The following is a 22,927-nucleotide window of genomic DNA, read 5'->3' on the forward strand; positions in this document are numbered from 1 at the left end:
ACAAGCGGAAATTCCCTAAATTCGTTACGTTACAATACGTATGCTGTGTTTAGGGCAAATTCAATATTCTCATTGGAATCATTTTCCAAACGTTATTTTAAAAAACAACACTTGTGTTGCAATATGAATATTTAGGTGTGCGAAATGTCAAACATTGACAATATTCAAAACCACAGTAGGAATGAATTTTTATTCGTTACAGAGTTGCATGCAATATGCTAATGAGGAATACGATCGAAACCGCAAATATGGCCACGTTTCGTAGCAGATTATAATTTATTAATTTTGATATTGCGAAAATGCCGTGGCATAGAATTTCCCGGCGGAACACTTTAAAATTTGTGAAAAATACGGGATGTCCCGGCCAATACAGGACATTTGGCAACGCTACGTCAGGCATTAGAAGAAGAATTAGATGAAATATGTTCCGACGATAATGAAGATATGAACGACAATACTTGCTTCTTGATTGAACTAGAGGAAGAAGAAGAATCGTGGGATTAGATCATGGTGGGACTCTACCTGACACACAAAAAACAACAATTTGCTATGCTATTAGTACTCACTCTAAAATGGAGCAACAAAACTAAACTCGACTAAGGCCTGATTTATCAGTGGTTGGTCAAGCTAAGCTTAAACTAAGCTTGCTTAAACTCTAGTAAAATTTAAACTCCAGTTAAACTACTGAGCAGTGTTTCAGTCACAGTTTAAGGCCGCCTTTGGGGTATGCTATTTGTGCGGCAACATTGGTTTTTTATTATCTAGATAATTTGTAGATACGGAAACAGCTGGATTTTGTTTACCCAACAAACATGGACAAAAATTCTCCGACGAAATATATGTATATCTAGTTCCGGAAGTGATATCCAACATCATAATTTAATTATTCTTAAACCAGATAGTTTTCGAGTTGATATCCAACTTCATTCTTCAGTCACTATCCAACCTTTGAGAAATTTTGGAAAATTAAAAGTTTTCCAGTTGATCTCCATCGTCACTAGTATTTTCCAATTATTATCCTAATTTCGAGAGATTTTGAGATATGTACAGTTCTCAAATGAATATTGAACCCATGATGGTACCGTGCTTCGCCTATCACGCCGAAGATCCTACATCAACATCATTGAATCTTACATTTGAGTTCAGTTGGAGAACCACATGTTGTTAATTACATTTTTTTCAACTTAAGTAATAGCATATTTTGCTTTATAAAAAGTTCCCTCTTTTGCTGAGTACGCTATGATTCTCGAGTTGAGCCACTGTTTCGAAAAAGCTCTTGAGATTTTAGAAGTATGCCTAGTTATCAACATGAGCTCTAATGGTACTCAAGTCCAAATGCTTGTTGGGTATATTCGACGCCATTTCGTACCAACGTAAATAACTGATAAGTTAACTAGAGTTTAAACCTGGAAGATCGGCCGCTTAAGCTCACCTTAAACTTCAGTTAAAGTAGCCTGAAAAACTGCAGAATAAGTTTAAGCGTAGTTTAACTGACAAACTGAGTTGAGCTTGTGCTGAAAAACCGGGCCTAATACTTTTAAATATAATATCAATATCTTTGAATAAATTGTTTTTGAATAGCCTCAAGTGTTTCATTTTATTTTACATACAAGTTAATTAGCGATATCTGGAAAAATAACAGATTCATGTTAAGATTTTAAGAAGAAATATGTAGGTCAAAAAAGTTCTTAAATAATATACCTACTCGTAAGTATGATTTAAAAAAAGGCGCGGCAGTGATCAAATCCCGCCCATTTTTTTTTGTCAGAGTTTTAGTGGGGTGCCAGATTTGTGTGTTCAAATTTTCAAGCTTTTATCTGCCTTGGTTGATTTTTGGCCGCAGTACATGACCATTTAAGCCATAGTGCAGCGGTTAAAGAATTCGGCTAAAACCGTCAGCCAAGTGCTTCCGGCCACATCAGTTGCTCTCAGAACGGTGGCCAGCGCGCAACAAATAAAAAGACACAGCGCAAGTGGGCAAATCGAATGAGTTGCCAATAATACATACACACACACACATAACCCATATACATATAAAAAAATGTGCATAAGAGTAATAACAACAATAAAAAAAAATTTATTAAATAGAGAAAACATTTAATTAAATAGAGAAATGTGGCAAATATTTTTGGGTGCAAATTTGTGAACAAGAAATCAAAAGAAGCAGAAGATTTTAAAAATGATTACGAAGTGCGAAAAAAATTTTATCAAATAAGTAATTTTCAGGCAAATGCAATGCAATAAATGCACGTGTGTGTGTAAACGTGTGAAAAAATTAAGGTGAAGCCTATAAAAGTGCGTGCAAAGTGTAAAAGAATCGATGAATTGATTTACTTGCCGCTGTGGTGGCAGAGTGAGGCAGTGGCAGGGACAGAGGCAGCTAGCTGCAAAAATGTTTAACACAGAAGGCGAAAAATCTATAAGTCAGAGCTGAAAAAGTGCATTAAATATTTAAACGAAAAAGTTTTGAATACAATTGTTATACAAAAGCAAAGTGAAGTGAATTTTCCAACGTCGATAGAAAAAGCAGAAAAAAAGGAAAGTGAAAATTTGTGTTGCAAGAATTTTCACGCAGTTCAACGCCGCCGCCAGTTTGGCATACATTTTTGACATGTTTTAATAAGTATTGCCTATTTCAAGGCGTATAACAGTAGATTTTGCTTTGGTAGTAGCAGTTGTTGTTGTTGTTGTTGTTGTTGCTATGGCGTTTGCTATTGACACTTTAACACGTAATCGTAAGTGTGTGTTGAAGTTATTGTTGTTGTTGTGGGTAATTTTTGCACTATTGATTTCTTCTGAAACAGTGTCATGGTAAAGATACATACAAACATGACAAATTACATACCTACATATGTATGTACATATGTTTTCATCTCGGCACAGGAGCAAGTGTCAATAATAAAAACGATAACAAGGATTTAAGCAGAGCATTACAAGCAAATGCATTTCGTTTTCTATTTATTTTGTCTGTTGAGGAAATCGATAAATCAGGATATTACATAAAGCTACGAACAGAAAACCGCAGCAGCAACAACAACGTTAACATAGAATAAACATACCTACGTACATATGTATATGAAAGCTCACTCGAAATTACTAAGCACTTGACTGTCTCACAGCACAGCTTCCGTATTGCAAGAGCACTAACATCCTACACACACACATACATATTAGGGTGGTTCAAAAAACATTTCATTCCTTACTCTCTCGGTAGAAACTAATATAAATATTCTTGTGGCATACGGGACGGTGCTAATTTCTAGCGGCCAGTTATTTTTGCTGTTTTTGTTGTTATGATGGTGAGTGCAGTTGGAAGTGTTACCGATGAGAGCAGTTCGGATAAGAGATCGCTACAGAGCTGTTACTAGTACCCTCTCTTGAAGGCTTGTTTCGTCAATGCTCTCCCCAATCGGACGAGGTACAAAGAAACTTCTCAAAAATTATTGTTTCGGCTTCGACTCGCTTCATACCATACCGTAAACCATAATGTCAAAATAGTAATCGATTAAGGCAACAAGGGTTTGTCGGATACGATAGAAATGCGCGGCCTTTTTGGTAGACAAGGATGAAGCGCACCGACGTAAAAACAGGGCAGCGCCTATTGCAAGCGCAACTGCAAAGGCTTCGAAAACTAACAATGTCCAAAGCCTCCCAAAAAGTGCGTCCCAATGACATATCAATGTTAGAAGTTAAAACACCTTTGCGATGAAGGAGTGGGATATCTAGCACATGTCTTCAACCCGTCACTGGCCTCCTTTGTCATTCCTGAGGGAGGGTGACACATTCTACATTCTAGCTCAGGTTTTCATTCTATCGCTGTATTTCTTTGTCATTACTGAGTAGTGAAAAATCGAAAGATTAGTACCGCTACTAAAACCTGGGATAACCGCCAACCAAAGAGGGCCAAATCAACTGATATCCATCATTTAGTCAGTGAGGAAGTCACTTGAAACTGTTCTACGCTTACCCATTCAACAGTTTGGCGCGTAAAGGCCCACATAAATTGCGTGCTAAATCAAGAAAAACTCCAAGCTCACAAATGCTCCTGGTGCTCAACCTGCCAAAAGCTTTTAACATAGACAAAGCTACTTTAAGACATAGACGAATCGTGTCCTCCTCCATTCTACAGAAGGAGATAGCTAATAATGCGAGTGATAGTAAAATCAAAGAATGGGCACTTCCTGGAGATCTGACATCATATAACTTATTTACTTGATCCGGATAAGCCTCTTCTGGCCTACAGAGTCGTGCTTATTGGGTCAAGTTTATCATTTCCTCTGCTGCAACGGTCGATTTTGATAGTAACACCAGCGGTAGCGGTTTTTGTTTGCCGAACTGTATTGTATCGAATTTGGGGGAATTCTGCTTATTCCAAACCTTCTGCAAACGTTGGAATCGCTAAACTGTTGAATAAATAACTCCAATATTCAATAATGCAAAATGGTTTTTTATTAGACTACAATAACTCTTACTTCACAACTAATTGCGTGTTTAAATCAAACTGATTACTGATTGCTCAGCTTGTGCTGCTTTTCTACTCTCTGCCCAAATATCTAGACGTTTCCCCTTCTAGAATCCTCTACCTGGTCACAAGCCATACGCGCGTGTATTTTCAATGTGCAACCCTATGCGTTTGTATATGTGAGTACTACTTCGTCTGGTGATGACATGCGTTTTTGAGTATCTCTCTGCTGCTTGTATGTATGTGTGTACATGATGATTAATGTGTTTATGTAGATTGCTTTAAGGTTTTTGTTGTTGTGCATTTATTTAGTGATGTGAATATTCGTCACAATATCAATAACAAACTACGGACACAAATGTGAGGCCAGTTTAACCAAATGCTAAAGTTTTAATAAATAAAAAATAAATGTAAGGCGCGATAACCTCCGAAGAGATCTATGGCCGAGATTCTCTTCCAATTTGCGTCGTGCTCCTCTTGATTTTCCCTACAAATTGGCCGGACGGGACCTACATGTTTTATGCCAACTCCGAACGGCATCTGCAAGGCAGATGAGTTTTCACTGAGATCTCTTCATGGCAGAAATACACCCGGAGCGCTTGCCAAACACTTCCGAGGGGCGACCTCGCTTAGAAAAATTTTCTTCTAATTGAACAACTTTATTTCTAAAATTTTGCTGTTTCTTTGCCCGGGGTGCGAACCCAGGGCATACGGTGTGATAGGCGGAGCACGCTACCATCACACCACGGTGGCCGTGGCAACAAGTTTTAATAGTAAAAAAAATTCCGAAACACTAAATTTTGCTATTACTGATGGGCCCATTCTTTTTCCTTCTTTGTGCAACTAAAATCTGATATCATGATATAAATTGTTGTCACGGAATATTTGTAGCGAGTAAAATATATATTAGGGATCGATTTCGCTCGTTTTGTAAGAAGTTACGCCAGCTATGCCTGTGATAACTGAAACCAATTGGGAGCATCAAAGAATTTAAATTCTTACTCCACCTTCCTCTATCCACTCAGTGGAGGTCCCCTTCTTCCTCTGCTTCCAAACCGCGGGTGGAAATTTAAATAATTTCATGGCTGGAGCGTCTTCGTCCATTCGCACAACATGACCTAGCCAGCGAGATATCTTCATATCTGCGTTAAGCTCATACAGCTTTTCATTATGCCTCCTCTGGTACTAGCCGTCGGCATCACAGACAGGAACCTAAATCTTCCGGAGAATTTTTCCGACAACGTCGGTCAGGACATGCATGGTGAGTGACTTTTAGAGAGTGACTTTTTTTTCGTGGAGAAAGGACTTTCTTTTGAATTGCCTACTGAGTCCAAAATAGCACTTGTTAGCAAAAATTATTGGCTGTCGATAGCAGATAAATAAATTGCTTCACAGTATCGTATTTATATCCATCAATAGTGACGTGGCAGCGATAATGGCGATGCGCCGATTCTTTCTTGGATGACAGCAAATACTTCCTTCGGCTTGTCTTCATTTGCTGCAAGACTCACTTTCTTGCCCTTTTTATCTTATCCGTAGAATGCAGAGCTTACGGCGCGTTTGTCAATTATCTTCTCCAGTATTAGGTTAAAGAAATCGTATAAAATGAAGTCACCTTGTCCGAAGCCTCGTTTGGGTTCGAATGACTCGGAAATGTCCAATCCAACGTCACCACGTCTCCACAACAAAGGACTTATACATGAAGCACATCCTTTAAAGGTTTTAATTAGTGGTGGGATTATTTTCGAATTATGTTCGAATAAATGTCATTCGAATAAACGAATAAATTTATTCGTTTCAAATAATTCGAATAATATTTATTCGAATTTTTTATTCGTTTATTCGCTTTCATTTATTCGAATTTATTTCCTTATTATTCGAATAGTACTATTCGAATAATAAGCACTATATATAGTACTATTCGAATAGTGCACACTATTCGAATAATAAGGGAATTTAATTCGAATAAATGGAAGCGAGTAAACGAATAAAAAATTCGAATAAATATTCGAATTACGAATACCTGGCGAATAAATGAGTTTATTATTCGAATAATTTTTATTCCAATACTCCCACCCCTAGTTGTAATATTAAGGGCACAACAAAAAACCAAAGCTTCAAAGCCTGCTGCGAGACAAATTTTGTTATTGTTTTTGAATCACCCTACTCTCCATGTATACATACATACTCGATATGCTTACGTTGTGAATGCCAATTTTGTTTATAGTTCTTTAATTTTCTTGTGATTGTTACTTTGATTTCTGCAACTACTCATTATTTTCTTCTTTTTCCGGTTGTCAATTATTTATTATCTTTAATTCATTACATTTTTAGTACATGAAAGCCTCGCCCAACTGACCGTGATAATACTGTAACGAATTTAGTGAAACTCCGCTTATTTCACACCTTCTACTAACGTTCGTATCGCTAAGTTGTTGAATAAATAACTCCAATATTCAATTATGCAAAATGGTCTTTATTAGACTACTTTCACAATAACACTTCTACTTCTCGACAGATAGCGTGCTTAAATCAAACTGATTACTGCTTACTCAGCTTTAACACCTTTTATACTCTGTGACGTCTCGTTAGCATACTTCTAGGCGTTTCTATTTCTAGAATTTACTACTCGTTTACCAGCTATACATTTCTCAGCTATAACTACAGATGCACGATTATTATAGCTTCTCGCATAGCCATATGCGCGTGTATGTGTGAGTGATACTTCCACAGATGTTTGCCTACTTTTGGGAGTATCTCAGATATATGCATGTGTTTGTGCATCTCTCCGCTGCTTGTATGGACATATGTATAGACATAATGATTGATTTGTTGATGTGCATACAAGTCACTGCTTAGTATTGGCTTAGAGATTATAGTATCCCTTAGTGTTGCCAATATTCGTCACAATACTTACAATGCAAAGCGAAATGCGGTATAAAACTTGAAAGTAGTTAATGTTGTTGAGATAAAGACACTCCCCGAAGGCTTTGGGAATCGTATTCGTGTCATTTTCCGGATATAGACCGATAAGAAGTACCATTAAGGGATAAGCCCGACCATCTCGGGAAACGTTTTAATATGACCACGTTGAACCTTCTGGGTCAGGCCACCCCTAGTTCCATGAGGAACTTGGGATCGCCAGATCCTCGCCTGCTAAAGAGACAGGACTCGCGAGCGGTAGCTGAGGCTGACAATTGGGTTGGAGAAGCTATCAATTGCGCTGGCCACCCCTCGCAATGCTTGCGCTACACAATTTCTTGAATCATTCGGGTATTTTTTTCGTCTTTTACGACAGGCATACCTGCCGTATGTATGTATGTGATCGCACCTATTGAATGAGGCAAAGTAATGCTAATACAACAACAACAAACCAAGCCTAAGAAATCACAAATCGCACGACAATGATGTTTATGTTCGTGTACATTTATTATTATTGTGATGATAAAATCGTATGTTATCTGAGCTTAGATGATGTGATTTCTTGCGATATGATGTAATGATGGTATTGTTTTTTTTCATGTTGGACGTTGGGGTAGCGCACTACCCTCAAGGGGCCCAATGAAATCATGCTAATCCTGTTCATGTGTCCGCACCCCGTTAGGCATAACGTCACGGGGGGGGGGGGGGGGGGGAAGGCGATTTAGTCGCCATTACTTCGTATGCGCATTTCTCTGCGCTCCCTTTCGGCATGCATCAATGGTGTCATAACGATTAAGGCCATCTTGCTCACAGCAGTCCAACAATCTATTTGTCCGCACATTCTTTCTAAGAGAAGGTTCCTCTCCAAAAACTCTGTAACAGAGAGTCTTTCGCCGTGAAAACGAGGGCAGTGAAACATTACATATTCTGCGATATCCAATTCAGAGGGACAGTGTGGACAGAAAGGATCCTCCTCTATCCCACGCTCATGTCGATATTCCTTGAAGTCGCCGTACCCGCTCCATATCTGCGTACCATTTCGCTATATTCCGAACTAGCATGAAGGTCCAGCGCCGTTTTCTCGATTCTTCGCACCGTTCTTGCCACCTAACTATTGTTCGTGACCTTGCGTTTTTCTTAGCAACGACAGATGGTCGTCTGATTCCAATTTCTGGATAAAACATGGATAGCGTCGTCGGGCACCGTCCGATAAGCACATGCTATTCGTATAGCAGTAATACTGTAGGCTGTATATTTTAGTTCCGTACCATACTGGTGCTGCATATAATAATATAATCGAGCTGGTTACGTTGGATAATAGCGACAGGTGGCTTCGCCTGGGCAGCCGATATTGGGCATTATACTCGTTAGGGCTCCACTAACTCTAGAAAATTTCTCCCCAACCGCCCTGAAGTACTCCTTATAAGTTAGTTTTGAGTCATTGTTTACTCCTAGATATTTCAGGAAAGGCTTTGAATATATTTGATAATCTCCTAAGGTTAGGACTAACTTATCCACAGTCCGCTTTGAGTTCACCAAAACCATTTCTGTTTCATTGCTAGCCATCTCCAGTCCCAGGTTCGTACGACATTCCTTTATTCTTGCCATGCGTTATTACACAATGCTTGGAGCACATCAAGTTTTTGGGCCATTGCTACTACGACAATATCATCTGCATAGCCGACAATTTCCGTGCCACCGGGAAAGTCGATTTTTAGCACACCGTCATACATCATATTCCATAGCGTTGGGCCTAGAACAGATCCCAAAATGATGGTATGATGATGACATATTCTATCATATGATCCGAATGCGAGTAGCATGATGACTTTGATAAAATAAAATGCGAAATCAAGACATGCGACTCTGCCTCAGATAAGACTTGATGTTGTCGTTTTTAAGGTAATAGCCTTTACATTTACATGGATGCCTATATGGCTACACCATTACAGGCCTGTTCATAGATAAAATTTATAATATGAACGTCCGTTGATATTCCGTTCCCAAAGTACATGTTATCTGAGTCCTAGATCACCTGAGCGCATGTGGTATTTCGTTTTAAAACAATCGCTGGAATCGATCTCTCAGGGAGGTTACAATTGAATATTTTCAAGAGTTAGACCGACGGAATGTTTTTGAAGGAGTTAAGAGGACCGGAAGTTTATCCCCCAGCGGGTTAGGGGGTCAAAATATACCCCGCAGGGGCTGTGTAGCGCAACCCTTTCAGGTTGCCAGCGCAATATATAGCTTCTCCAAACCAAATTGTTAGCCTCACCTATCCGCGGCGAATCCTGTTTCACTAACAGACGAGGCTCTTGCGACCCCAAGCTCCTCATGGAACTTGGGGATGGGGAGGGAGGGATGGCCTGAAGGTTTATTGTGGCCATATAAATCGTTCCCGAAATGGTTGGGCTAGCTCCTTAATGGTGCTGTGGTACCGGAGCGTACAGGATCTGTATCCGGCAAAGGACCATCACATCGATAACACTCCCCAAAGCCTTCGGGGAGAAACCTTATCGCTACAACAACAACAACAACAACAACCAGAAGTTTATTAAGAGATATTCTCCGTATTCAATACTGTTTTGTTAAGTTTTCGAAATAATTTTTTGGAAAAAAGTTCTGTTTAGTTTTAATGATACACAAAGGCATACTTTTTATCATAGAGAACTGAAAGATTGTACGTAATCCAGTATATAAAATTTATATTTTTCTATTTTAAATTTAATCATAAAAGTGCTTACAGCAAATTGTGTGCAAATAAAATGCAATTAAAAAGGTTCCGTTATCAAATATTTGGAGCAATTGAAAATTAAAAACGTAATTGTCTTGACGTCAATGAATGAGTTATTAAAATTTGAAATTTTGTTCCGCTTGTATGTATGGCATGTATTAATACAGACCAATGCATTGTAGGGATGTCGCGAATATTCGAACTTGCGTCTGCATGAAACGAATTTCCGATACATTTTTAGGTTCGTTTTGATGTTTGTATAGATATGCTGAGGCGTTTCATAATCGTTTTTAATTGGCGCTGAGCGGCCGTTTCGTAACAAACGGGAGCACCAAGATAGGCCAAGTCTTCCTCCACCTGCCTCTCCCAACTCAGTGAAGATTTCCCTCTTCCTCTGCTTTTAAACTGCGGTGTCGACTAAAATACTTTTTTGGCCGAAGCGTCTTCGTCCATTCGCATAACATGACCTAGCTATCGAAGCCTTTGGGATTTTATTCGCCGCACTATCGTCATATCTGCGAAAAACTCATACAGCTCATTATGATAACCCCTTTGATACTCGCCGTTGGCATCACATGCACGACTATAAATCTTCCCGAAAACTTTTCTCTCGAACACTCCAAGAGCCAGCTCATCTGGGAGTCTCGAATGGGAGTCGCATTGTCTGAAGCCTCGTTCGGTTTCGAATGGCTTGGAGTGGTCCTTCCTAATCCTTACGGAGCTGGTGTTGTTGCTCAATGTCATTTTCAGGGCCTTATAAGCTTTACAGAGAAATTAAATTAAGACATAGCGGCAAAAAATCACCATCTTTTCGCGCTGTCAAAGGCTGCTTTGAATTCGACAAAAAGATGGTGATTCTCGATTCTCTTATCGTGAGTCTTCATCAAAATCTGGAGTATCGTGAAGATCTGGTCGAGAGTAGGTTTACCAGGTCTAAAGCCGCACTCATAACGTCCAACCAGTTTGTTGACTATGGGCTTCAAGTCTTTCGCACAGTATGCTAGATATAACCTTATACGCGATATTAAGCGGGCTGATTCCGCTGCGATTTGCGCTATCGCCTTTATTGTGGATTGGGCAGATCACACTTAAATTCCAATCTGGAGGCATGCGCTTGTGGTTTTTTAACCGTGGTGATTTTTTAGGTGAGGCGTTTAGTTTGGTTATTTATCGTAACTGCATAAGTAAGTATGTATATTAGGGTGGGTCGATTTGTATGGACGAAAGTTAACCGATATCGCGCCATAGATTTTTCGATAGGATTTGGACTCAGGAAAAAAAGTTCCACTACGCATACCCAAAAAAATAATTTTCGAGCCTGCGAAATTTAATTTTTTTTATTTTTTTCGACTTTGATTTTTAAGGTTTTTTTCATGACCTACTAAAAAACTTTTCAATTGATTGGGTATACATGTCCGACCCAAAAATGACCGCTAAACCCCTTAAAAAGGGCGAAAGGGTCAATTTTTCGACCAAAACACTTCCCAAAACCCAAAAAATATTTTTTTTAAATACTGTTATCGCCAACGGTTTTAGCGGACATTTTTGGGTCGGACGGGGTATACATGAACATTTTACAATTAAATGAAAATTTTTTTAGTAAGCCATGAAAAAAACCTTAAAAATCAAAGTCGAAAAAAGTAAAAAAAATTTAATTTCGCAGGCTCGAAAATTATTTTTTTGGATATGCGTAGTGGAACTTTTTTCCTTGAGCCCAAATCCTATCGAAAAATTGATGGCGCGATATCGTTTAATAAATCGACCCACCCTAATGTATATGCCCTGCAGCGAAAACTGGGGGCAGTGACGCAAAGCAACAGTTTTGCACTACAGGTTTAATGGCTACCTCCGAACTGGTGTGTATCGGATGCAGAGCGGGACAGTTGCTAGCCAACACTTAACTCTGGTTATATGAATTTAAATAGACTAGTCAAAGGAAGCAAGTATTTCAGAACCACCTGCAATTGAACCAGTTAAGAACGCGTTCGAAAGATCTACAAAGGGGGACATTAGCAATTTCGCAGGACATCACAATTTGTTAAAAGGGTTAGTTGAAAGCAATGCGATGGGACAGAATTAGAACTAGTATCGTTTCTTAATTCGATATTGCTGAACTAGTTCGGGACTAGTGCGATTCGCTAGATAAATTACTTTTGAAAAATTATGGATTTTTAATAATGATAAATCAAAAGAATAAACTCGAACCTTATATAGCCGAAAAAAGACAAAAGTATTTAATTACTTATTAATCATAATTGATATCTTCTTACTCGAGCTAGAGCTAGCCATCTGCATGTGTATCCCCATGAATCTGAAATTCGCAACGTCCCTAATATTATAAACAGATTTGTATGCTTGTTTACGTTATGTTTGTGGATAATTGTGCAAAGTTGTAATAAAAACAATTTTATGGATATACTAAATAAAACTTCTCAAAAAAGATTGTGGGCAACCACACGAGACATAGTGCCGGCAATAAGTGTTTGTATTTGAGAACCACTCTAGAATACACTTTTTTTAATTTTTAAGGCCTTGGCAATTTTTTGGTTTGTTTTGTGGTATTTTAACGTTTTTAACAAAGATTTCGCTACAGCAGCCCAACGTATTTCAAAAATTTTAAATACTTGCCCATTCGTTTCAATTTGTGATTAGCCAAACAAATACTACACGCATATACCGTGTCAGTGATGCCAGACTGTGGGAAATAACACTTTTTGAGGTATTTTTCACGAAATAATGTAGGTAGTGAGGGACGGTTTTTACTGACATAAAAACGTGGCAGCCTTTTATAGCGGAAATAGTATTTGATGAGTATTTAAAAAAAAATTTCCCTAGATGTAGAGTGGAGTAAAATACATAGTCAACTTTAACCTTCTCGCGTCGGAGTTTTATCCCCACTATCCTGTTAGTTGTTTGACTTTTATTTTTAAAATATGAGAATAATAGTTGGAAAACTTGGGACATATTTTCCCAATTACATGTTTAACAATAACAACTAAATGTATGACTATTTAACTTTTTTATTATGTATGAGATAAGTGTCGTTTAGTTTAGTTTAGTTTATTAAGTCTATGATCAACACTTCTCATCAATCTAGGGCGTTGATCAGACAATTAAATAAAAGCGTTGGACGCGTGAAATTTCTAAAAATTTCAGGCGTAGCATAACCTTATTAAGTTTCAGTTGGTCTTATATATGACTATCAATAGAAATTTGAAGAGTCCAACGCTTTTATTTAATTTTTTGTTTAACGCCCTAGATTGATGAAGAGTGTGATGACTAGTACCTAGGACCTACCTAATTAGTTTCTAGCTTTTAGTATTAGATCTTATTACTTCATGTAAGTATTGTTTTCAATAAAACCGTTTAACTTAAAACTTTTTTGTTAATTATTTTATTTTCAAGTTTTTAGTCTTTATTTAATTGCCTATTACTTCTCATTCTATTTAGTTCATTTAGTGACTCATTATTACACGTCCGACAATTTGTTACAATCTAAGTCCTCAATACATAATCCTTCCAAAGACTTTACTCGACTCTGCGCCACGTATGCTTGTACCTCCTCGAACTCCAAAATACGATTTTTTTAATATCTCGATCCTTGCGCCACCTAGCGGCTATTTTTTTCATAGATCCTTTTCTATTCTTGTATGTATTATGTGTTCCAAATATGAGCCAAATCGGACCACAAATACGATTTTTTGGAGTATCTCGATCCTTGCGCCACCTAGAGGCGATTTTTTTTCATAGGTCGTTTTCTATTCTTGTATGTATTATGTGTTCCAAATATGAGCCAAATCGGACCAAAAATACGATTTTTTGGAGTATCTCGATCCTTGCGCCACCTAGAGGCGATTTTTTTCATAGGTCGTTTTCTATTCATGTATGTATTATGTGTTCCAAATGTGAACCAAATCGGACCAAAGATAAGATTTTTTGAATATCTCGATCCTTGCGCCACCTAGCGGCGATGTTTTCATAGGTCTCTTTCTATTCTTGTATGTATTATGTGTTCCAAATATGAGCCAAATTGGACCACAAATACGATTTTTTGAATATCTCAATCCTTGTGCCACCTAGCGACGATTTTTTTCATAGGTCGCTTTCTATTCATGTATGTTTTATGTGTTCCAAATGTTAACAAAATGGGACCCCAAATACAATTTTTTGAATATTTCGATCCATGCGTCACCTATCGGAGTTTTTTTCTTATTATTGCATTGTCATCGGGTTCTCAACTATATTCCAAGTTTCAGGCTTGTAGCTTATCGGGAAGTTATTTAAATTTCAATAACAAAATTCGTGCCAGCCAGCCAGTCAGCCAGTCTGTCAAGTCAAGCTAAATAAAACCCTTTAAAAATGTGTAAGAAGGTGGGACATAGTGTACCAGTGGGCGCGAAAGGCTAAAAACTAAATTGACAATTTTGTGTGTTATAATTCAAAACGAAGATTGCAATCGTGGCCTTATATCTTTTAAGAGTACAAAATAGTCTCGAAGATTTTACAAAATTTCCTTTTTAAATTTCTCATCAAATATTCGAAAACATATTTCACTAAAAAATTTAGTGGTAGTTTAATGCTTGAAGCACTAAAAATTTAGTACACTATGCCCAACTAAAGTGAATTTTACAAAGTGTGACAGACAGTTGAATATTATTCTCTTGTAATGAACTATTGCGATTTTTAGGTTTTTGCACTTAATCTCGTTAAGCCGAGCTTCTATTTTTTTCTGTTTTCTCTTTTCGAAAACTGGTTTCGAAAAGGGTTTCTATTTTCAGTTTACAAATCGGAAACATATATTGTTTAAAAAAATAAATGTAAGGCGCGATAACCTCCGAAGAGATCTAAGGCCGAGCTTCTCTTCCAATTTGCGTCGTGCTCCTCTTGATTTTCCCTACAAATTGGCCGAACGGGACCTACATGTTTTATGCCGACTCCGAACGGCATCTGCAAGGCAGTTGAGTTTTCACTGAGAGCTTTTCATCGCAGAAATACACCCGGAGCGCTTGCCAAACACTGCCGAGGGGCAACCCCACTTAGAAACATTTTGTTCTAATTGAAAAACCTTATTTCTAAAATTTTGATGTTGCTTTGCCCGGGGTGTGAACCCAGGGCATACGGTGTGGTAGGCGGAGCACGCTACCATCACTCCATGGTGGCCGCCATATATTGTTTATTTTTTTTAATTGTGGTCACACTTGAAGGACACGGTTTAATTGACATGGGAACAGCTCCTGGACACAAGCGAGCACATTGGCACGTTTGAAAAGACTCAGATCTGACAAACAATTGATTAAGTCGGTTTCCTTAAAATTATTTCCGCAAAAGCGAGATGAAATTCTTAATAAAACCCCATAGCTTTCTTCCCATCGCTTCCGTCTTAGTTCGCAAGCTGATGTTTAAAGAAAACGCACTATTTTGCTAACATCACTATTGTTACACCTACCGCAATATTCATACGTTCTACCCTTTTCATACATCGACTTTCTATGGTATAAATGTACTTGTAAGAGGATTCGAAGTGTGGATCAGCTCCAATTAGAGATATACGCCGCCGATAAACGCCGCCACCGCCGACGATTTTTGTCGTTTTTCGCACGCTGCCGCCGAATGTCAAAAATATCGGCGCGGCGGCGGCGGCGATGACGTCCGGTGCGTTACTATATTTTGTACTCGTTTAAGACTGTCGAAAATTGGTCGGATATGGTCGGAAGTTGTATCAACGGATGGGCATTACTGGCAGTTATAAGAAACTAATTGCGAAATTTAACTCTTTCTAACTGTTCAAAAGTTATTTAAAACAAGTAAGGAAGGCTAAGTTCGGGTGTAACCGAACATTACATACTCAGTTGAGAGCTCTGGAGACAAATTAAGGGAAATCACCATGTTGTAAAAGGAACCTAGGGTAACCCTGGAATGTGTTTGTATGACATACATATGTATCAAATGGAAGGTAATAAAGAGTATTTTAAGAGGAAGTGGGCCATAGATCTATATATGGACGCCATTTAGGGATATCGCCATAAAGGTGGACCAGGCCTGACTCGAGAATTTGTTTGTACGATATGGGTATCAAATGAAATGTGTTAATGATAATTTTAAAAGGGAGTGGGCCTAAGTTCTATAGGTGGACGTCTTTTCGAGATATCGCCATAAAGGTGGACCAGGGGGACTCTAGAATTTTTGTGTACGATATGGGTATCAAATGAAATGTGTTAATGAGTATTTTAAAAGGGTGTGTGCCTTAGTTCTATAGGTGGACGCCTATTCGAGATATCGCCATAAAGGTGGTACGATATGGGTATCAAATGAAAGGTGTTAATGAGTATTTTAAAAGGGAGTGGGCCTTAGTTCTATAGGTGGATGCCCTTTCGAGATATCGCCATAAAGGTGGGCCAGGGGTGACTCTAGAATTTTTGTGTACGATATGGGTATCAAATGAAATGTGTTAATGAGTATTTTAAAAGGGTGTGTGCCTTAGTTCTATAGGTGGACGCCTATTCGAGATATCGCCATAAAGGTGGACGAGGGGTGACTCTAGAATTTGTTTGTACGATATGGGTATCAAATGAAAGGTGTTAATGAGTATTTTAAAAGGGAGTGGGCCTTAGTACTATAGGTGAATGCCTTTTCGAGATATCGCCATAAAGGTGAGCCAGGGGTGACTCTAGAATTTTTTTGTACGATATGGGTATCAAATGAAAGGTGTTAATAAGTATTTTAAATAGGCGTGGGCCTTAGTTCTATAGGTAGACGCCTTTTCGAGATATCGACATGAAGGTGGACCAGGGGTGACTCTAGAATTTGTTTCTACGATATGGGTATCAAATGAAAGGTGTTAATGAGTATTTTAAAAAGGAGTGGGCCTTAGTTATATATGTGGACGCCTTTTCGAGATATCGCCATAAACGTCGACCAGGGGTGACTCTAGAATGTGTTTTTACGATATGGGTATCAAACTAAAGGTATTAATGAGGGTTTTAAAAGGGAGTGGTGGCAGTTGTATATGTGAAGGCGTTTTCAAGATATCTACCAAAATGTGGGCCAGGGTGATCCAGAACAGCATCTGTCGGGTACCGCTAATTTATTTATATATGTAATACCACGTACAGTATTCCTTCCAAGATTCCAAGGGCTTTTGATTTCGCCCTGCAAAACTTTTTTCATTTTCTTCTACTTAATATGGTAAGTGTCACACCCATTTTACAAAGTTTTTTTCTAAAGTTATATTTTGCGTCAATAGACCAATCCAATTACCATGTTTCATCCCTTTTTTCGTATTTGGTATATAATTATGGCATTTTTTTCATTTTTCGTAATTTACGATATCGAAAAAGTGGGCGTGGTCATAGTCGGATTTCGGCCATTTTTTACACCAATACAAAGTGAGTTCGAATAAGTACGTGAACTGAGTTTAGTAAAGATATATCGATTTTTGCTCAAGTTATCGTGTTAACGGCCGAGCGGAAGGACAGACGGTCGACTGTGTATAAAAACTGGGCGTGGCATCAACCGATTCCGCCCATTTTCACAGAAAACCGTTAACGTCATAAAATCTATGCCCCTACCAAATTTCAAAAGGATTGGTTATTTTTGTTCGACTTATGGCGTTAAAAGTATCCTAGACAAATTAAATGAAAAAGGGCGGAGCCACGTCCATTTTGAAATTTTCTTTTATTTTTGTATTTTGTTGCACAATATCATTACTGGAGTTGAATGTTGACATAATTTACCTATATACTGTAAAGATATTAAATTTTTTGTTAAAATTTTACTTTAAAAAAATTTTTTTTTAAAGTGGGCGTGGTCCTTCTCCGATTTTGCTAATTTTTATTAAGCGTACATATAGTAATAGGAGTAACGTTCCTGCCAAATTTCATCATGATAACTTCAACGACTGCCAAATTACAGCTTGCAAAATTTTAAATTACCTTCTTTTAAAAGTGGGCGGTGCCACGCCCATTGTCCAAAATTTTACTAATTTTCTATTCTGCGTCATAAGTTCAACTCATCTACCAAGTTTCGTCGCTTTATCTGTCTTTTGTAATGAATTATCGCACTTTTTCAATTTTTCGAAATTTTCGATATCGAAAAAGTGGGCGTGGTTATAGCCCGATATCGTTCATTTTAAATAGCGATCTGAGATGAGTGCTCAGGAACCTACATACCAAATTTCATCAAGATACCTCAAGATTTACTCAAGTTATCGTGTTAACGGACGGACGGACGGGCGGACATGGCTCAATCGAATTTTTTTTCGATACTGATGATTTTGATATATGGAAGTCTATATCTATCTCGATTCCTTTATACCTGTACAACCAACCGTTATGCAATCAAAGTTAATATACTCTGTGAGCTCTGCCCAACTGAGTATAAAAAACAGGCGCTTTCGATATCAGCTTAACACGGTCTTTGCATCACCCAATTCACCAAGTTATTAAAACAAAGCACTAAAAGAGAAGTTATATAATAAATTTATATGCTCACTTTGCATATTTTTTTCAAAAAATTAATAATGAACAATGAATTCACAAAAAAGGTGCCGATTTTTTAAAGAATTTTATAATGCGATTGGCTGAATGAATAAGCGAAATCAGTGATGCAAAATCCTTTAGTAGGTTCTAGGGGCATAAACACTCCTTTGAAATGTTTCTTACCTCATACCTAAGTTGAGGATATATGTACGTATGAGAAGGGTTTGAAAAATCACTTGGGCTTACATTCAAACATCTGTTGTTTATTTGCGAAACTATACAATATCGTCTGAAATGTAAATTTTTGATTTTCACACTTCATCCCTCAATACCCAAATATCCCGGTTTGACATTTCCTAAAGTTGGCGGCCCTATCCAAAACTAGTTCCTTGGAGTGAATCACATTGATTATAGCTTATCAACCAAGTTTAAATATCGCCTACACGTTACGGCTCCTTTTACAAATGTGAATACGCAGGCACATATATTTACCAGGTGAGGATTTGTCTTTCGCAATAACACTCAAATTGGTGAAGCAAAAGCTTTCCCAAGGCAGTCGACCTAATGACCGTGTGTGCTACTATCCTAACGTAGTGGACAGTCTGAAAACAGAAGCTACGCGGTCATGCATAATGAGCTCTTATATCATAAGGCCTGATAACAGCAGTTAACGTCTTTCAACTTAAAATCGTTCGACTTTCATTCTAAAATATCGTTTTGATTTAACGAAGACTATTGAAATCAATGTTGTGAACACAAACGTTTGCAAACTTTGGTTTACATTTAAAAAATTTTATCCAGAGTCCTTGTAAAATTATAGTTATGTAGATGCGCCGAGGATTATATGATTTTCACCCATGAGTCACGCAAAGACATCAACTTAGACTGCTTATGATTTCGAGGGCGGCATCATTGGCCGAATAGTCACTCCCTAACTTTTCAAGGTGTTTCTCTGGTGTAGCTAGGCAGCATAGAGTGACAAAAACATCCGTTACAAAGTCTTCGGAGCTACACCTAGAGCTTCTAGGAAAGTGACGTCGACGAAGGTATGAGTTCGAAGTCGCAGTCCTATAGCTTCTGTGCTGGCATATGGTGTGAGGGTCAGGAGGTGTGTGCCACGATAGTCATGAGTATTAATAGACTATTAATAGCAACCGTAAGTCGCCTTTGTGCGTGACCGCCAAGGAGCCACAATTGATATAAAGAAATTGTGTTCGCGACCATTATTAGGAGTTAACCCCAGGTGAAACTACGCTTTGCACGAGATATACAGACACAAGTGTGACCATTTCATGTATCTCTATTTCTTTTCAGCAGACGCAGCAGTACCAATTCCAAAAACCGGGGTTAGGTTCGAAGCCTCTCTGAAGTAAGTGAACGAGGGACAATCTCTCCGCAAGGAGCTACTCCTGAAAATTTTTGAACGATCTGCGAGATTTTGAGGCAAAAACCCCGGATTTTTCCGAAATGGCCAAACGTTGATTTCCTTAAATACATAAAAACAAAACCTTTTCTAAATATTATTTTTTTAAATAAAAAAATCAGGCTTTTTAAAGAAAGAACACCGGCGTACACCGGCGCGCCTTTCACGCCGCTGCCGCCGATAAAGTGATCGGTGCAAACCTCTAGCCCCAATTGTCAACCTTACCTACCCGGAGGGAATCCTGTTACAAATATGAATGTATCATACAAATATTAAGCTGGCGAGAGAACTGTCAAATTAAATCACAATTTGTGCCCAACTCTATGGGGCTTATATATAGAATTTGTATATTACTGAAATGAACCATTTGATATCGTTGCGATTTTTGTGGGATTATTTTATTGAAGATGGGGGGAATTAGGATTTTTTTTCGAATTTCTGTGGGTCATTTCACAGATACTTGGTAAATTGCATTGGCGCATATCCGGAAGTCAGTCAGTCAGTTTTTTGCCTATCCTGAATATGGCCAATTTTTGAGTTGGTCGTTGTTTTGATATAACTGTGCTATATCTGCTTCCCTCGTGTGCTTTGAGGTGTTGCTGTTGTGGTAGCAGAGTTTATGGCCGTGTCACAATGACATTGTTTATGCTCTTAGTTTTGATGCAAAAGCGAACATAGTCACAATCGCGCAAGATTTTGCAATTGTTAATAAAAGGAACTTCAGACATAGCAGTGAAACTTATTTTGGATTGCCCATTCCGATCAAACAAGTTTTCGAAGCACTGTTATAAAAATTTCCTCTATACAAGAAAAATAATTGCTAACATATTGTAACGAATTTACTGCAATTCCCCTTATTTGCAATCTTCTGCTAACGTTCGTATCGCTAAACTGTTGAATAAATAACTCCAATATTGAATAATGGAAAAATTACCTTTATTAAAGTACTTCACAATAACACTTATACTTTGCATCGAATAGCTTGCTTAATTAAACCAAACTGATTGATAGCTCAAATGAAACTGATTACTCGCCTCCACTGTTGTCGCTCTTTTATACTGTCCGCCATCCTCGTTGCATATTTCTAGGCTTTTCTAATTCCAGAACTTACTAGTTAGTTATATATTTACAGATGTATAATTTGTATAGCTTCTCTCATACTCCATGCGCTTGTATGTGTGAGCCACACTTCCCCAATCACAATTGCATACCTTTAGGAGCATTCCAGATAAGATATCTGCATGTGCTTGTGCGTTGCTTCTCCGCCGCGTGCATGCGTATGTGTAGACATAGTGATTGAATTATTGATGTGAATTCACGTCACTGTTTAGCATCGGCCTAGAGATGGCAGTACCCCTTAGTGCCGCCAACATTCGTAACAATATTTTGCCTCCCAATCAAATGCAGTTACTAACGAGTGGGAAAAATAATTTCACTTGCAAAGTCTGAAAGCACACATAACCAAAACAAATGTCAAGTTCTTCTTCTTATGCTTTTCTTTAACAAAAGTTAAAAGTCGGCTACTTTTGCATATGAGATGGCGCTTGTGACGCGCTCTTTGCCGTTCCCCATGCAAAAACATGCAATCTACTCATCTGATAGCGCACGATGCTGCATCAAAAATCTTACGTGACGTAGCTTTTATATATCAGTGGTGGGAGCTGGAATCAATTACATAGTGATGTTCGATATTTGATACAATTCGCCACAATACTTAGCTAAAGAATAAATTAGAGAAATAATTGAAAAATATATACATATTTATATAAACGTAGTATTACGCCAAATATTCAACAGCTATATGTACTTGAAATATTTTTATATAAGAAATATTTTTCCCATATAAATACCATAGTAATGCCACTCAGCTGGAGCAACACTTTATCAAATTGATTCTCAGTAGGAAACTAGAAAAATTATATTTTTGGTCTGTAATATGTCCAGCTGTGTTTTTAAAAATATAAATACGCAAATAAGAAATTAAAAATAGAAATAAACACTTGAACAAGTCAAAATTAATTTGATGAATCCGAAATAAACCCATATTCGTTGTATTTGTCACACACCCACCTAATTCCGTCTAAATTTCTAAGCTAATATTAATTGAGTAGAAAAATTATTTTCATAAAAGTGGGCGCGCATTTTAATCTCAAAATAAATAAAAACAAAATATGAGCATGGGCACAATTTACGTAGTACAGAAGGACTAAATTTTAGTAGTTTAAAATAAAATACATTTTTTTGTTACAGCTTAAGTGTAAATGACAAATGAGGAGTGTTTAATAGACTGGATCGATTTATTAACCGATATCGCGCCATCGATTTTTCGATAGGATTTGGGTTCAGGAACAAAAGTTCCACTACGCATACCCAAACAAATAATTTTCGAGCCTGCGAAATTTCATTTTTTTGACTTTTTTTCGACTTTGATTTTTAAGGTTTTTTTTTATGACCTACCGAAAAAATTTTCATTTGATTGTAGAATTTTCATGTATACCCTGTCCGACCCAAAAATGTCCGCTAAAAACGTTGGCGATAACAGTTTTTGAAAAAAAAAAAAATATATTTAGCGGACATTTTTGGGTCAGACAGTATGCATATGAAAATTTTTTTAGTAGGTCATGAAAAAAAACTTAAAAATCAAAATCGAAAAAAGTCAAAAAAAATAAATTTCGCAGGCTCGAAAATTATTTTTTTGGGTATGCGTAGTGGAACTTTTGTTCCTGAACCCAAATCCTATCGAAAAATCGATGGCGCGATATCTGTTATCTTTCGTCCATACAAATCGACCCACCCTAGTGTTTAATAAATACTCGCTTGTAAAATCCCATTAGGAAATGCAATATATCTTATAGTTTATTAAATATTTTCGGAAAAACTGAAACAACACAACGTAAGGCGGACAAGGT

The 22,927-nt window shown here is 37.7% G+C and overlaps 1 protein-coding gene across 8 annotated transcripts in view; it reads left to right on the top strand.

Moving 5' to 3' along the window:
• The first annotated feature begins 1,942 nt into the window (after positions 1–1,942).
• The window catches only part of qvr (protein quiver), a 75,977-nt gene continuing 54,992 nt past the window's right edge, over positions 1,943–22,927 (top strand). For 4 of the 8 annotated variants that reach the window (XM_067775957.1, XM_067775954.1, XM_067775947.1 and 1 more), the window contains exon 1: positions 1,943–2,665. The gene's annotated coding sequence lies outside the window, so the exon portion shown is untranslated. Of the gene's footprint in view, positions 2,666–10,004; positions 10,205–22,927 lie in introns of all 8 variants that reach the window. The other 4 variants (XM_067775948.1, XM_067775950.1, XM_067775951.1 and 1 more) reach the window with 4 other exon arrangements.

This window comes from Eurosta solidaginis, chromosome 3, assembly GCF_040869045.1.
Source record: "Eurosta solidaginis isolate ZX-2024a chromosome 3, ASM4086904v1, whole genome shotgun sequence".
In the NCBI taxonomy this organism is placed as follows: domain Eukaryota; kingdom Metazoa; phylum Arthropoda; class Insecta; order Diptera; family Tephritidae; genus Eurosta; species Eurosta solidaginis.